The sequence below is a fragment of the Dendrobates tinctorius genome, unplaced genomic scaffold (genome assembly GCF_039654945.1).
Source record: "Dendrobates tinctorius isolate UK_male_01 unplaced genomic scaffold, ASM3965494v1 ptg000012l, whole genome shotgun sequence".
Taxonomy (NCBI): Eukaryota; Metazoa; Chordata; class Amphibia; order Anura; family Dendrobatidae; genus Dendrobates; species Dendrobates tinctorius.
In genome coordinates, this window is record NW_027361680.1 from 2,290,448 (window position 1) to 2,305,048 (window position 14,601).

Consider the following 14,601-nt stretch of genomic DNA (forward strand, 5'->3'; position numbering starts at 1 on the left):
GCCACAAAGTCCTTCAAAGTGAAACTGTTCTGGATGTAATGTACAATTTGCTCACAAAAATTAGAACATGCCTTCTATGATGCTTGCATTAAAGAACTGATTGGCTAGATATGTATGGACCCAGGAAGACCAGGCTCCTGGTACTTGTGCTGCGCCGAGTCTGGAGCTGTCAAGGCTGCGTCCCCTGTTTCCCAGGAGAAGGAATAGGGGAACAGACAGGCCCCATTACCCAGGTCGATGGGAGGATCTGATGGGAGCGTTTTCAGATGGGAATTTTTTTAATAATTCAGCAAGAAGGGCCCTCTGGAAGTGCAACATTTTAGTACACCTATATCAGATTACTGAATCCGAAAAACAAGAAGAGATCCAGTATGAATAAAACTTCAATTTTTATTGATCAATTATTTAAAAGGTTTTAAAACAACAAATATGCCCAGCAGGAGGTGCTCATACACTAATTAGTATGGTAACCCAGTTAATACAATATTAGATACGCATATAGATTCTGTATGGAAAAATCAACAATACACTTTCTCCAATATATGTGCTAATTAACCCATAGACATATAGGTAAATATATTGGCAATGCAATTCATACAAATATGCAGCCACATAAAATAATTTCAATGTCTCCCTGAGTTATATTGCTCTGAGCCTTGGAGTGTCTCGAACACAATAAATTCCACCAAATCCAGCATAAAAAATTAAATGAATAATACCTGTGATAACCAGGATAATGGTAGATGTAAGTGGCGCTGCCTCCTTCACCCCAACGCGCATTTCGCCCTTGCTTCTTCCGGGGGCATGTCTAAGTGGTGGGCGCTGTGTGTTAAATACCCCCAAGGACCAATGAAAAGACATAATGAAATAATATGGGCGTGAACCGTCCTGTGACATCACCAGAGCCAAATCCTTGGCGAATGCCCAAATCTACTGTGCTCTATGTGAAAGTGTAAAAAGTGAACCGTCCTGTGACCTATCATGTGACATCTCAGAACACTGTAGCTGGCGCATGCCCAGATCTTCACCGCTGTATGAATCGCGCTTCCTAATGAAGCGCTCCCTTGGGCCTCAAGCCGAGATGCAACAGGCACAAGTATGGAGCGCTCATGAAAGCGAACAGCAGTGTGGAAACTGCGCAGGCACACTGTGTACTAGAGATATTGTGCCGCAATAAAACTCCATGCACACAGAGTGAATTGAAGTGATAACAGCTGCGATTGAAAATGGCCTTAATCTAAAGTTATTACTTTCCTTCTTATATCTCAAGGAGACATTTTAATCATTCCATATATGGAAACAATATTAATGACATGAAAGTACATAGTGTCAAAAAATATTACTTTATAAATTTAGAATAAATTTTTTTTTTAAAAAGTGCCTGCAATGGATAAAGTGCAATAGTGCTTAAATGTAAAAATATCTGGACAATTCACATTTACCCCAAGCAATGATCATAAAAAGGAAGAAAATAAAAAAATGTAGGATTATATATTTTTTCATAGGACATCTAACCCTAATGAATAGCTATCGATATCTTAGCATGCTTAAATCTACTACAACATATTATCCTCAATTAATGAATTTAGTTACCAAAAACTAATCTTATACTTTTCCCATGTTATCCTATGGTGATATTATGAAATAACACTTTAAAGGACAGAAGGAAAAAACTACAATTCAGAAAATATCTTTATCTTCTTTGATCTAGACAGAAAGTGAAGTAAAACAATAAGAATTATATAAGCATGCTGTAATCCACATTTTCCCTATCAAAAATTACAAATTTAAAGTGACCCAAAGGGAGCCCTTTAATAGGATATAGTCCAACAAATCAAAAAATCTTCTTTCTTGGTTCTGTAAATCATCCAAACTGGTCCCATCTATCACCATTCAATCCCTTAAGGATACTGGATAAACACTCAAGTGAACGGGTAAGGTTTCTCAATAACACACCGCTTAATCTAAATTGGAGCAAAAAACGTTTGTTTGATATTATGTAGAAGACCCAGAATGTATTTATTTTTTGGACTAATTTTGGAATATTTTAGTACACCTGTCTGCCTCGGGAATAAGAGATATACATTTCTCCTTGGAATGACTAATGTGCAAAAAATACCCTGCAGTAAAAAATATGACAGTAGTCAGCAAGTGCTGGTAAAAAGATGACAACAAATACAGGGTATTTAGTCGATACGCTTTTTTGCTAAAAAGTGTATACCAAGCTACTCCACCTCGTCAAGGTAACCCTTATTGGAGCAGTCCCTATCTAATGTATTTAAAACCTGAACATATGAACAGTGTCTAAATGAACAGGATTCAGACAGGCGCTTCCTAGTATGGGCACGTGGTGTAAGACGGCTCTTTATGTGCATGTCACACAAGAGAGGGGTGGGGTCACACAAACCATGCATAAGCAAGGAAAAAATGGATTAAAAACACATGTGACATGCACAAATGTGAACAAGTTGGTCGGACAGTGTTCACACCACCCACTGACTGAAAAACAAAAAGAAAACACAGAATGACTAATGTGCAAAAAATATCCTGCAGTAAAAAATATGACAGTAGTCAGCAAGTGCTGGTAAAAAGATGACAACAAATACAGGTTATTTAGTTGATACTTTTTTTGCAAAAAAGTGTATACAAAGCCACTCCACCTCGTCAAGGTAACCCTTATTGGAGCAGTCCCTATCTAATGTATTTAAAACCTGAACATATGAACAGTGTCTAAATGAACAGGATTCAGACAGGCGCTTCCTAGTATGGGCACGTGGTGTAAGACGGCTCTTTAAGTGCGTGTCACACAAGAGAGGGGTGGGGTCTCTCAAACCATGCTTAAGCAAGGAAAAAATGGATTAAAAACACATGTGACATGCACAAATGTGAACAAGTTGGTCGGACAGTGTTTACATATGTTCGCATGCACCGTGGACAGGGGATTGGCTTGCACGCACAACAGTGGAAGAAGCAGTAGTGTCACCTGTAGACACTGTTCCTAGAGCCTGGGTTTTGGCCCACAAAGTTAGGTGCTTTGCTGCCATGTGCCTGATCATGATGGTGGTGGTCAGGCTGGTAGTTTTGCTACCCCTGCTGATGCGGGCATGGCAGGTGGTACAAATGGCCTGTTTGGGGTTATCGGCAGAGTCTTTAAAAAACAACCAGACTCAGGAAGACCTAACATTTGTACTTCCAACTTCCGTTGTGTTGGTGTTACGAGTAACGGTTGCCTGCCTTCTGTCTGCGGCCACCACACTGCTTCTTCTTGCTTGTTCGGGTGCTATGCCTCCCTCCCCCTGTGTGCTGCTGTCCTCGATCTGCATGTCCGCCTGCCAGGTTGGCTCAGTTACTATTCAATCTCTCTCACACCCCTCGCCCCAGCAACAAACGTGGTGGAGGACATAGCTTGCTCCTGTCCTATATCTGCTCCTTTACCACAATTCTGCTACAACCCTCTGCTACTCTTCCCTAGTTTGAGGTGCACTACATCCACATCTATTCCATTCCAACCTCCAGCTGGCTGTCATCTAGTGCTACCCAGAACTAGCCATCTCCACCTTTCTCGACCAATTCACCACCTGGCTATTTCATTTCCTTTCTGCTGACATCCCCTCTATCATCATGGGTGACTTCAATCCCCATTGACACTTCCACCTCAGCTGCCACTAAACTTTTATCAAACACTGCTTCTTTCGGCCTCACTCAATGGTCCTCCGCGGCCACTCACAGAGATGGTCACATGCTGGACCAAATCTTCACCTGCCTCTGTTCTCTTACTAATCTCACTAACTTACCCCTCCCCATGTTTGACCACTACCTACTGACATTCTCTTCCCTCTCCTCTCCCTGTGCGGAACCCCCATTCCACAAACTCGCTCAACCTCGCAGAAATCTCAAACACCTCAATTTACACTCACTCTCTGAGCCCCTTCTACGTCTTACAGACATAGCTTCCTTAAATGACACCTGTGTTGCTGCCACTTTATATTACACCACAATAACAGCAGCACTTGATTCGGTCACCCCTTCATGCACAGCAAAACTTGTACAATCAACAGGCAACCCTGGCTGACCAGCCTGGCCAAAGAACTGAGATGGGCTTCCAAGGTTGCTGAGCGTAGATGGAAGAGATCCAGTTCTCCCGAGCACTTAATCGAATACAAGCAGGCCATCGACAGCGTCAAGTCCACGCTCAGTGATGCAAAACAAACTTACTTCAAATGTCTCATATTCTCCCAGTCTCACAACCCTAAACAGCTTTTTAAAACTTTAATTTCTCTACTCCATCCCACAGCACCTCCTCCCTCTTCTCTCATTTCTGCTCATTTCTGCCTCTTTCTTTTCTCAGCAGAGTTCACCTGTCATTTCTTGTGTCTCCCCACCTTTCCAATGAGAAGTCTAAATAAATATAAATGTGAAAAAAATTATAGGGCTGTACAGGAAGAGCAAATAGATAGTCGTGGTATGACACAGCGCCCTACCAACACTACAGTAATTTTATTTTAATTATTCAGTAAATAGAAATATGGAAATTCAGTTGAAGGTGATAGAAAACAACAATCTGTGTCCTCCCAGCATTCCTCTACACATCTCAGTATTTATATCACTATTAGCGTGATAGATTTCCCTTCAGCATTTCTCGGTCTTCAGATCACACATATTACAACATGCTTCAACCGCAGGGCAATAAGTATTGCCTATAATTGAATAGTTCTGGATGACATTTTTACAGTGTGAAACATTAATTAGACATAAAAAATGTATTTGTCTATAACAGTTGGTGGACACTTAGCAATCCCCCCCCCCATTTACTGGAATATGAAGGTCTCGAGGTACATTTGTAGGAATACAGATATTAAAAATACAAAACAACAAAGATTATCTTCAAAGTAGAAACAGGTTTTTGAACAAATGTAAACAAGATATTCAACATTTAGCCTCTATTGACAGAATATTAGAACCATAATCATGCTGTATCACAATACTACAGCAAGGGGAAAATGGAAATTCTTGGTGCAATAACGCAACTGCCCCACAACGAAGGTGATCTTTACTACAATGCTGGGAACAGGATTAATTGTCCAATGTCTGATGCCAGACTCCCTCAAACATCACCACCTGCTGGTGATCATCATCGATAAACAAAAAACAAGAATAAAAATGAAGATTTTTTATTTTTAAAGGTGTCTCTGTGCCCATATGTAAATTGTGAATGTCTCTTATTAAAGTCTCCAAGTTGTGTTGGTGTCATCAGAGCTTAATCTTAAATGCAGATGGTTGGATGACTGCTGATGACCCTGAGGATTTAAAGACTGCTTTTAAGATAGTATCGGGATCAACATTAACTGGAGGATTTTAGCCCCTTAAGCCCCAAGGGTGGTTTGATCGTTCATGACCGGGCCAATTTTTACAATTCTGACCACTGTCCCTTTATGAGGTAATAACTCTGAAACACTTCCATGGATCCCAGTGATTCTGACATTATTTTCTCGTGACATATTGTACTTCATGTTAGTGGTAAAATTTCATTCAAATAACTTGCGTTTATTTGTGAAAAAAATGGAAATTTGGCGAAAATGTTGAAAATTTCGCAATTTTCCAACTTTAAATTTTTATGCCCTTAAATCACAGAGAAATAGCACACAAAAAACTTGATAAGTAACATTTCCCATATGTTTACTTTACATCAGCACAATTTTGGAACCAAAATCTTTTTTTGTTAGGAAGTTATAAGGGTTAAAAATTGACCAGCGATTTCTCATTTTTGCAACACCATTTATTTTTACGGACCACATCACATTTGAAGCCAGTTTGAGGGGTCCATATGATCGAAAATGCCCAAAAGTGACACCATTCTTAATACTGCACCCCTTAAGGTGCTCAAAACCAAATTCAAGAAGTTTATGGTCCCTTTAGGTGCGTCACAGGAATTTTTTGAATATTTAAAAAAAATGAACATTTAACTTTTTTCCACAAAAAAATACTTCATGTTCAATATTTTTTGTTTTACCAAGGGTAACAGGAGAAATTGGACTGCAAAAGTTATTGTGCAGTTTGTCCTGAGTATGCTGATACCTGATATGTGGGGGGGAACTACTGTTTCGGCGCATGGCAGAGCTCAGAAGGGAAGGAGCGCCGTTTGACTTTTTCAATGCAAAATTGGCTGGAATTCAGATCGGATGCCATGTCGCATTTAGAGAGCCCCTGATGTACCTAAACAGTCGAAACCCCCCACAAGTGACCCCATTTTGGAAACTAGACCCCCAAACGAATTTATCTAGATATGTGGTGAAAACTTTGAACCCACAAGGGCTTCACAGAAGTTTATAACGTGCAGCGGTACAATTAAAAAATCCTATTTTTTCCAAAAAAATGATCTTTCCACCCCCGATTTTTATTTTCCCAAGGGTAACAGGACCCTAAAAGTTATTGTGCAATTTGTCCTGAGTACGCTGATACCCCACATGTGGGGGTAAACCACTATTTGGGCACATGGCAGAGCTCGGAAGGGAAGCAGCGCCATTTGACGTTTTTGGCTGGAATTGAGATCGGACACCATGTCACGATTGGAAAGCCCCTGATGTACCAAAACAGTGGAAACCCCCCACAAATGACACCATTTTGGAAGCTAGACCCCCCAAGGAACTTATCTAGATGTGTGGTGAGAACTTTGAACCCACAAGGGCTTCACAGAAGTTTATAACATACGGCCGTACAATTAAAAAATCATATCTTTTCCACAAAAATGATCTTTTCACCCTCAATTCTTATTTTTCCAAGGGTAGCAGGACCCTAAAAGTTATTGTGTAATTTGTCCTGAGTACGCTGATACCCCACATGTGGGGGTAAACCACTATTTGGGCACATGGCAGAGCTCGGAAGGGAAGCAGCGCCATTTGACGTTTTTGGCTGGAATTGAGATCGGACACCATGTCACGATTGGAAAGCCCCTGATGTACCAAAACAGTGGAAACCCCCCACAAATGACACCATTTTGGAAGCTAGACCCCCCAAGGAACTTATCTAGATGTGTGGTGAGAACTTTGAACCCACAAGGGCTTCACAGAAGTTTATAACATACGGCCGTACAATTAAAAAATCATATCTTTTCCACAAAAATGATCTTTTCACCCTCAATTCTTATTTTTCCAAGGGTAGCAGGACCCTAAAAGTTATTGTGTAATTTGTCCTGAGTACGCTGATACCCCACATGTGGGGGTAAACCACTATTTGGGCACATGGCAGAGCTCGGAAGGGAAGCAGCGCCATTTGACGTTTTTGGCTGGAATTGAGATCGGACACCATGTCACGATTGGAAAGCCCCTGATGTACCAAAACAGTGGAAACCCCCCACAAATGACACCATTTTGGAAGCTAGACCCCCCAAGGAACTTATCTAGATGTGTGGTGAGAACTTTGAACCCACAAGGGCTTCACAGAAGTTTATAACATACGGCCGTACAATTAAAAAATCATATCTTTTCCACAAAAATGATCTTTTCACCCTCAATTCTTATTTTTCCAAGGGTAGCAGGACCCTAAAAGTTATTGTGTAATTTGTCCTGAGTACGCTGATACCCCACATGTGGGGGTAAACCACTATTTGGGCACATGGCAGAGCTCGGAAGGGAAGCAGCGCCATTTGACGTTTTTGGCTGGAATTGAGATCGGACACCATGTCGCGTTTGGAAAGCCCCTGATGTACCAAAACAGTGGAAACCCCCCACAAATGACACCATTTTGGAAACTAGACCCCCCAAGGAACTTATATAGATGTGTGGTGAGAACTTTGAACCCCCCAGTGCTTCACAGAAGTTTATAATGCCTGGGTGTGAAAATAAAAAAATCGTATTTTTTCCACAAACATGATCTTTTAGTCACCAATTTTTTTCATTTTCCCAAGGGTACCAGGAGAAATTGGACCCCAAAAGTTGTAGTCCAATTTGTCCTGAGTATGCTGGTACTCCATATGTGGGAGAAAACTACTGTATGGGCACACGTCAGGGCTCGGAAGGGAAGTAGTGACATTTTGAAATACAGACTTTGATGGAATGGTCTGCGGGTGTCATGTTGCTTTTGGAGAGCCCCTGATGTACCTAAACAGTGGAAACTCCCCACAAGTGACCGTATTTTGGAATCTAGACCCCCTAAGGAACTTATCTAGATGTGTAGTTAGCACTTTGAACCCCCAAGGGCTTCACAGAAGTTTATAATGCCCGGGCATGAAAATAAGAAAATCGTATTTTTTCCACAAATATGATCAATTAGTCCCCAATTTTTTTATTTTCCCAAGGGTAACAGGAGAAATTGGACCCCAAAAGTTGTTGTCCAATTTGTCCTGAGTACGCTGATACCTCATATGTGGGAGAAAACTACTGTATGGGCACACGTCGGGGCTCGGAAGGGAAGTAGTGACGTTTTGGAATGCAGACTTTGATTGATTGGTCTGCGGGTGTCATGTTGCTTTTGGAGAGCCCCTGATGTACCTAAACTATTTAAACTCCCCACAAGTGACCCCATTTTGGAAACTAAACCCCCCACGGAACTTACCTAGATGTGTGGTGAGCATTTTGAACCCCCAAGTGATTCACAGAAGTTTATAACGCCCGGGCGTGAAAATAAAACAATCATTTTTTTCCACAAAAATGATATTTTTGCCCAGCATTTTTTATTTTCCTAAGGGTAACAGGAGAAATTGGACCCCAAAAGTTGTTTTGCAATTTGTGCTGATTACGCTGATACCCTATATGTGGGGGTAAAACACTGTTTGGTCGCATGGCAGAGCTTGGAAGGGAAGGAGCACCATTTGACTTTTTCAACGCAGAATTGGCTGGAATTGAGATCCGACGCCATGTTGCATTTGGAGAGCACCTGACGTGCCCAGACAGTGGAAACCCCCAATTCTAACTCCAACCCTAACCCCAACACAACCCTAACCCTAATCTCAGCCCTAACCCTAGCCATAACCCTAGCCCTAGCCCTAGCCCTAACCCTAGCCCTAATCCTAATCTCAGCCCTAACCCTAGCCCTAGCCCTAACCCTAACCCTAGCCCTAGCCCTAACCCTAATGGGAAAATGGAAATAAATACATTTTCTTTTAATTTTATTATTTTTCCCTAACTAATGGGGTGATAACGGGGAGTTTGATTTACTATTTATGGTGGGTTTTTATGTTTGGCAGCTGTCATAGGCTAAAAGATGCTTTTTATTGTAAAAATAGTTTTTGCATCACCACATATTGAGAGCTATAATTTTTCCATATTTTGACCCACCGAGTCATGTGAGGTCTTATTTTTTGCGGGACGAGTTGACATTTTTATTGGTACCATTTTGGGGCACATGACATTTTTTGATCGCTTTTTATTCCGATTTTTGGGACGCAGAATGAACAGAAAACAGCGTTTCATGAATTTCTTTTGGGGGGTGCGTTTACACCATTCCGCGTGTGGTAAAATTGATAAAGCGCTTTTATTCTTCGGGTCAGTACGGTTACAGCGATACCTCATTTATGTTGTTTTTTTATGTTTTGGCGGTTTTATGCAATGAAAACTATTTTATATAAAAAATAATTGTTTTTGCATCGCTTTATTCTGCGAGCTATAACTTTTTTATTTTTTGCGGATGATGCTGTATTGCAGCTCGTTTTTTGCGGGACAAGATGATGTTTTCAGCGGTGCCATGGATATTTATATGTGTCTTTTTGATCGCGCGTTATTGCACTTTTTGTTCGGCGGTATGATAATAAATCATTATTTTTTGCTTCGTTTTTTATTTTTATTTTTTAAGGGGTTTGCTAAATGGGTTAACTAATGCGACAGTTTTATAGGGCAGGTCGCTACGGATGCGGCGATACCAAATATTTGTACTTCTATTGTTTTTTTCTTTCCAAAAAATGAATTTATTGGGGAATATTTTTATTTTCTAATTTATTTAGCGATTTTTTTAAAATTATTTTTACATTTATTTTTTTTAAATTTATTAGGTTGTCCCAGGGGGGACATTACTGTCCTGTGACAGATCGCTGATCTGTCACATCACAGATCAGTCACATCACAGATCACTGTGACAGATCAGCGATTTGTCACAGGCATAGACGCAGACTTCCTCATGCCTGCGCTTTGCAGGCACTGAGGAAGTCAGCTCCCTACAGGCCCCCGAAGGTCTCCGTCGCCATCTTGGATCCGGGGACCTGTAGGGAAAGAGACCCTGTGCTGCGGTGGGGGGCTCAGGGAAGCACAGAGGGAGCCCCCTCCCTGCCGATGCTTCCCTTTAACCCCCCGGTACACCGCGATCGTGTTTGATCGCGGTGTGCAAGGGGTTAACGTGTCCAGGGCGGTCCGTGACTGCCCCTGACACATTGTGCCGGGTGTCAGCTGTGATAATTAGCTGACACCCGGCCGCGATCAGCGGCGCTCACCACGTTGGCGCCGCTGATCGCTGTGACGTACTATCCCATCCCTGGGAATTAAGTCCAAGGGCACATGGACGGGATAGTACGTCACATGGGATTAAGGGGTTAAGCAACACTAGAGGAGGAGGCTCTGTTTCTTCTAGATTCACCTTCCTTTTTTGATGGGGTGTTACTTAATCTTAGCAGTATGGGCTGGTCTGATGTTTTCACACTACCATTCAAAGGAAGATTGAATTTCATTGGTTGTCCATCTAGGTATCTGTTGTTGCATTTTTTTGGCACCAACTGCATCTTCCTTTGTTACAAACACAACCTCTGCAACTCCAGAACTCAACAAGCAGGTGTGCTTCCGGGCACCGCATACACAGAAAAGCTACACAATATCTTTATCAAGAACCCTGCTGCAGACTTACAGCAGGATTCTGTGCATGTCTTAAGGGCCCTTTACACATAGCGATATCGCTAGCGATATCGCTAAAGCATCACCGATTTTGTGACGCAGCAGCGATATCACTAGCGATATCGCTACATGTGATACTCACCTCCGACCGGCTCCCCCGCTGGCTATCGCTGATTGCACGAGATCGGCCTGGTCCATTTCTCATCGTCGGCTTCCTGCTGGCGCCGACGAGCGAGCCATGGACGCAGGCGGAAGACGGTCACACTCGCCGCGTCTGACAGGTGAGTACGACCGCTGACCTCTATTGCATCACTAGTGAGATCTGCCTGTTTGGCAGCTCACTAGCGACCATTTAGCGATTCACCAGCGATCCTGACCAGGTCATATCGTGGTCGGGTTCGCTGGTGCATCGCTAAATGTAACGGGGCCATTACAGAAGGACAGAGAGTGTGTGAGGAGCACTGGGGTGAGCTTACCTGCCGGAGCACAGGACCTGAGACACGTGACCACTGGGGGAGTGGCTGGAGGCGGAGCCAGATGCCAAGTTGCGTCTGTGACCAGCAAAGCTGGAGAGTAGTCTGAACATGCCGAGGTCAAGCCGGGAGGTCGATAAAGTGCCAAAGGGTGAGACGCTAAGAGTGGTCAGGACGTAGCAAAAAGGTCAGAAAGCCAGACATAGTGGTGCAGTACAAACAGGGCAGACAGATGGGAAGTTAGAGTACCAAGCCGAAGGTTAGAGCCAGAAACAGACAATAAGCACAGAGTCACAAGGCAATTCACAGAGCGAGAAAACAGACCGGGTCATACACAAAAAAACAATCAGACTAAACAGTATGCAAGCACACCAGGGGGTCAGACACACAGCCAAGACAGATGTATCACTGACAAGGATTCCCAGTCAAAGGCGGGTAAATATAACCCTCCCCAAACGAAAAGGAGGCCATACAAAATTAACCCTGAGAGGACAGGGAAGGAACCCTGTCCACAACCATGACAATCTGCCTCAGTGACTATTGGATTCAAATTTTTAAAGGTCATTTTTTGTGCCTTCAAAAGGGTAAAACTTACACTCTTTGTGACAAGTGTCCATGACACGTTGGTTACAGCCTTTGTGTGCAATAAAGGTGGCAAAGCTTCATACTGAGTAGACATGGGAGCTGTGTATGCATCATTCTGTACTACTTTAGTAAGAGGTAAAGTTTAGCCAAGAGAAAATGAAGTCGTTATCAAAACCATCATCGTCCATATCTTGTAAAGAGGAAATCTGTTGTTTCACAGGTTCGGGGTTAACTATGTTTATTGGCATTCCTTTAAAGGGAAGCTGTCACCCCCCCAGGCGTTTTTTAGTGAAAGAACCACTTTTAGCAGCACTAAGGCTGCATTCTGTGAAGGTGGCTCTAAGGCTGAGTGCAGACGTACTTTTTGGCCCTGCGGAGTTTTCCGCGCAGAATGGAAGAAATCCGCAGGTCAAATGACCTGCATTTTTCCTGCGGATTTCTTCCATTTTTCATGCGGTTTTCATGCGGTTTTTGTGTGGTTTTCCATCGCGGTTTTCCCCCTGCGGATTTGGTGACAGGGGAGATGGAAAACCGCACAAAAGAAGTAACATGCTGCGGATTTTGTACCGCGGGAAAACCGCGCAGAAAAATCTGCAGCGTCTGCACAGCGTTTTTTTTTTTACATTGATTTTAAGGCTACTGTACATCACAATGCGGATATGCAACGTTTCTGCGCGGTAAAATCCGCTGCGGAACTGCTGCAAATCTGCATCGTGTGCACACAGCCTTATATTTCTGATCCCTAGTAATGCCGAAATCCATACTTTTATAAATTCCCCGCCATATCTCTTGTGTGTCCGGGAGGTGTGTTTTCTCTCCCGGTGTCCAGCATCTTAGAGCCATCAATCATTTCCTTGTTGCGTTGTTGTACTATCTCCTCTGCTCCTTACATGCCCGGCACCTGTGTGGCACCCCCAGGAGTATGGTCGCCACAGTGGCTTTGCCTTCCTCCAGGGGAGGGTAATGCCAGTCTTGGAATCAATGATGGGTCTCTCTCGCAGTCAATCCAAACATGCAACACAGTTCCAATCCAGGCCAGCAGGGAGAACTCTGAACCAGGATTAATGGGAGGAGTGCTCTCTGAGGGCCAAGAGGAAGGAGTGGTCAGTTCGTGTGCGGAGGGTGAAGTGTGCAGACGTGTAGAGAGAAGTTGGAGGTTGAACTAGGAAAGGAGAGCTCCCTCGCAGTGAAAGCGCAAGAACTGGAGCCTGGTCTCCACGGCTGTACGGATACTAACGGTCCTACAGCAGATACCAGAGGAGTAGGAGGCTGTAAATGCCCTACTCCCGTCTAAGACTTGAGGCACAACAGCAGCTCGGATAGAAAGCCAGGACTCAATAAAGGAGTCCCAGAGAGAGGCTACAGCTGTCTGCCGTGCAAGTAAGGTTCTTGGGAACATCTGACAGGAGGAACTTCAGAGTAACTTAGTACTTGGAGTACTTCATTCAAACAAGCACTAGAAAGGAGACTGCACAGCCCGTCTGCTGAGAGAGAATCTCTGAGTTGCTTCCAGGCTAGCCTGCTCCAATACCATCTGTAATCAGGACCCTAGACTACAGTTATCAAGTAAAGGTACATAAATTGCACCCCGCTGTGTCTTGTCTGCTTCCTACCCTTAGAGCACTGCTACATCCCCATGCCAACCACATCTACACTGCCCTGGGACTATAGCTTCGCCTGTGGGGAGCTTTTACATCATTGCTGCACCCTACCATCAATCCCACCGCATCTGGCTGCAGCGTCGGCTTAACACCTCCCTTGCCGAGCACCACAGGTGGCGTCATGAACTATTCCATTCCACATTAACTACATATACTTTCCCCCATTACTTGGGCACCCAGGGCCACGGACCGGGTCACCGCTGCTATGATACATTCCCCTGACACCGGCCCAGTACCGAGTACCCCACAGCCCTGGGAGGGCAACCCAATTTGGCATCACAAACAGGATTACGGAGCCTGGTACCCCCGGGTCCTGTGTGCCATAGACTGTGTTTGTGAAATTGGCGCCAATAGCCGCCATTACCGCGCTGATTGGCGTGCGCGGGAAGAAGAAGGGGCAGGCCTTCATGGGTTGAGCCTGCCACAGAGCGCGAAGAAGTGAAGTGCCGCGCGGGAAGAGAGGACAGCGCGCGAGAGGAGGAGGAGATGAGGCCTACAGCCCGGAGCGTCGGGCCTGTGAAGCGGCCGCCGGTGAGCTCACATAACCCCCGGCCCTGGCTAACGTTAACTAGGGGGGAAGAGGATGTCTGCACCAAATGGCGATGCAGCGGCAGGTGCTGTTGCAAACCCTGCAGCACCGCCAGGAGGAGCGCCCGCCACAGCCGTCTCCATAATGCCGCTGTCTATGCCCTATATACCGGGAACGGCCTGGCTACCGCAGTAATCGGGTGAGTCACATACCCTGAGTGAATTTAAAGGGAGACTGTGCAGTTTGTTTAAAGTCTACCCTCTGACTGAGAGCCGGAAAGTGAATATCCTGATTGGACAGCTAACGGGTGCAGCGCAGAGAGAAGTGAAAGCCTGGCAGGACACTGATAAAGAGACTTTTGCAAAGATCCTGGCCAAGCTGAGGAGCACCTTTGACACACGCCAGCAGCTGAAATCAAGATGAGATTCTTTGGCTGTAAGCAGAGAGCACAGGACAGTATCAGGGACTATGCTCTCAACCTGCAGGAGGCACTGCGAGCAGTTAAGCAAGTTGATCCTGATAGTGTGAAGGACGAGGATAAG